The sequence below is a fragment of the Dreissena polymorpha genome, chromosome 13 (assembly GCF_020536995.1).
Source record: "Dreissena polymorpha isolate Duluth1 chromosome 13, UMN_Dpol_1.0, whole genome shotgun sequence".
Lineage (NCBI taxonomy): Eukaryota > Metazoa > Mollusca > Bivalvia > Myida > Dreissenidae > Dreissena > Dreissena polymorpha.
Window position 1 is genome coordinate 29479971 of NC_068367.1, and position 3586 is coordinate 29483556.

Genomic DNA, 3586 nt, shown 5'->3' on the forward strand with positions numbered 1-3586 from the left:
TACCGACGCTCTATTATGCTAACAGTATGCATATCCTGTGACATTATTAAAAGGTTAAAACATTGGTATGAATGTCCATTCCAATAAACATTCCAGTAAAGATTTTGCTTTTTTTCTTAAAGTTAATGAGTTGACCCGTACCATTGTTGAACAACCATTTTGAAAATAGTCATGCCCATATTATGGTCCACGTCATGTCATGCCTTATTTAAACACCTAAACAATGACCTATTAATTTGCTTTATTTTATTCACGGTATCCGTTCACGGCCACTAAATTGTTTTCTAAACAATTGGTATAATTGGGCGATTGATCGCGTTGCTTTATAATTGATCGATGACCGTTCGCTACATTTACTTTTCCAACAAAATGAAAATTTGCCCGCCGACATCGATTAAGTTTTAAACTTTTAACAATTAATTGACACAATGTATTGTTATTTTCTTTCGGTTAGCGTGTGTGACACAAGGATCGCAAATTCGCAATTTGGCCGCTCGCACAAGATATATGCGGTAAAGTCTTAAATGCATTGACATCTACGATAACGCATCTTCGGGGTTGGGGAGTGAATGCCTATTGAAAATGTAAACATTTACACAATAGTGAAACCAAGGTTTAAGATAATACTAATTAAATCAGGCATCATTAATATTCCGCAATCAATCAACCGGTCAAGTCATTCTCCTTCGTCGTCACGTGATGCATGATGTCATCACTCGGTAATTATCAATTACTGCCAAAACAATTGAGGCAGGTAAATCTTGAATTAATATTTCAGTTCGTAGATAGACGCCGATGCTCCGGGTTGATGCTTTTGGTAGAAAAACAGACACGTGATGGAAGAACATCATTGTCAAAGATTTTTGATAGTATAGTTTAGCAAACTAACTATAAACTTTGAATGTAAACAAAAGTCCACCAATGTCCCTCAGATAGAAGGAAAGGACTTTAAATTTTGGGGTCTATGCAAATCACAATACTGCAAAGAGGATTACAAAGTTTATTTATCTATTTATCTATTTAATTTTCATGCTTTAATTTCTATTCTAAAAGCATGCACATTTAAAAACAAATAAGAAATTTCAGTTTAGATTATCCATGATGATCGAATGTCAAATGGTAAAAACAAATGTTCTTGCTGTGCTCCGCTGTGAACGTCATAAATATATATTCAGTTCTCAGGTCCAGTTCTTTCCAGTTACCCAATCGGAACTACACAGTGCACATCACTGCTACACTTTTTGAGGTTTACTATGATATGAATGCTTCCTTCCTGTCAGTGCGTTTCTCTGTATAATTTATTTGTAGTTGTCTTTATGAAACTGATGGCCAATATTCAACTAGTTCTAGTATGCATCATACGTCTTATTAAACTTCTATCTTCTATCCCCTTTTCCATCAACTTTCTTCATCGTAATTCTTACACCAACAAAAATGGGATCTACAAGGATATAAGAATATCCATTCAGATCATTATGCTTATGATTAATCCCTTATAACAGCTTTCAATTATACCACATTTTACTACTTATCAAAATCACATGGCAATAACATACTATTTCCGTAACATCAAGCACTACAAGTTTTACAAGAAAAACAAAACAATACAGAATGATTACTACAATAATGCATATGTTGGACGAGAAAGATTATTGCTAAATAACATACCCCATTTAGATTCCTTCTATAAACACAACACTCTAGATGCCTCCACAATGTGGCCGACGATCAGAAATTCTGATGGCACCTCCTTCCAAACAACAAACGCTCTGGTCTTAAGCCCAAATTCAACTGACTCAGAAACACACAGAAAACTCTCGAACTCTGCCATACACTAACCAGGCTTCCTTGAATAAACAAAAGTATCCCCATACCCCAGACCTGACCCTAAATTTCCCATTAGATTTGACCGTATGATTTATGATTTCAGGGCTTTCAGTACTCTTGGATGTGTATCCCGCAGCCGGTTTATAGTAACATTTATACTTGCTATTCTAATTAACTATATTAACATTTACACACACAAAAAAAAACAACCCTATTTCTTTGACACACCCCCCTACTTAAGATGAAATTCCCAATTTCTGTCTCAACCTTTTGGATTTGTGTCAAGACTAGGTTCATGACTCATGTCCCAGATTTTCGACTGAGATAATCAGCCCCGACATTTTCAGTTCCCTTTATAGCAACAACAGTGAACCGGTAAGCCTGCAAAACAAGAGCCCAACGCATGATTCTGCCATTAGAATCCTTTGCCTTGTTCAGATATACCAGTGGCATGTGGTCTGTTTCTAACAGAAACTTCTTACCATATAAGTATGTGTGGAATTTCTGTATTCCCCACACAACTGCAAGGCATTCTTTCTCAACCACCGAATAATTTCTTTCCCTTTGCAGCAATTTACGACTTGCATATGCTACCGGAAACTTACCATCCTCATGTTCTTGCAGAAGTACTGCCCCTAAACCTACATTAGAGGCGTCTGTACGTAGAATAAATGGCTTACCTAAATCTGCCATTCGGAGAATTGGTGACATCGTCACTCGTTCCTTCAATTCCTTGAATGCCCTTTCATGAGGTGATTCCCAAACCAAGGTATTGGGTTTACCTTTCTTGGTGAGGTCGGTAAGTGGTACAGCCACAGCAGCAAAGTTTGGTATGAACTTACGATAATAACCTACCGGCCCTAAGAAGGATCGAAGTTCAGTCTTGGTTCGTGGTCTTTCGGCTTGAGCTATTGCTGTAACCTTCTGTGGGTTTGGTTCCACTTTTCCGTGCCCTACTTGGTGTCCTAAGATATCAAGTCTCTCACAAGCCAACATGCACTTGCTAGGCTTTGCCGTCAGTCCAGCATTTCGCAGGCGCCCTAAGACTTCTGCAATCAACGTAAGATGCTCCTCCCATGTCTCGGTGAACAGGAACATATCGTCTAAAAAGTTATCCACTCCACTAAGGTCTTTCAGCAACATTCTCATCATTCTGCTGAAGACAGCGGGTGCGCATGCCAGTCCAAATGGCATTCTTCGAAACTGCCATAGCCCGGTGTCAGTTGCAAAGCTAGTATACTTTTTGCTTTCCTCGGAAACTGGAATCTGCCAGTACCCCTTTGACAAATCAATTCTCGAAAAGTAACGACAGTGGGATAAGCGTGCAAAAATGTCATCCTGACATGGCATTGGCTCAGCATCAAAGACTGTGACCTGATTTAACTTGCGAAAGTCCACACAAAATCTATTAGTGCCATCTGGTTTCTTCACTATAACGACTGGTGATCTATATGGTGAATCTGATGGTTCAATGACACCCATTCGTAACATCTCCTGAACTTCTTTGTTTATGGTCTCCTTCACAGCATGTGGAACAGGATATGGCCTTGAACAAATTGGATCATCTGTAGTTGTTTTAATATGGTGTTCTACCAAATTGGTTTTCCCAGGAATGTCAGTTAACACGTCTTGGAAGTCTTGAAGTAATGTTTGCAAAGATTCGCATTGTTTGGCATCTAGGTTTTCACCAAGTTTGACATCTTCAACAGATTCTGATTGTTCTATTATAGGACATTGTATCTCTTCATTAAATCGACCA

The 3586-nt window shown here is 38.4% G+C and overlaps 1 long non-coding RNA gene across 1 annotated transcript; it reads right to left on the reverse strand.

Annotated features, from left to right (window-relative positions):
* Positions 1–986: 986 nt before the first annotated feature.
* LOC127856335 (uncharacterized) lies at positions 987–2649 on the reverse strand. The gene is made up of 2 exons (XR_008037968.1): positions 1669–2649; positions 987–1441 (listed from the first exon to the last, which is right to left on the reverse strand). It is a non-coding gene; the product is annotated as an uncharacterized LOC127856335 (long non-coding RNA).
* Between the last annotated feature and the right edge of the window lie 937 nt (positions 2650–3586).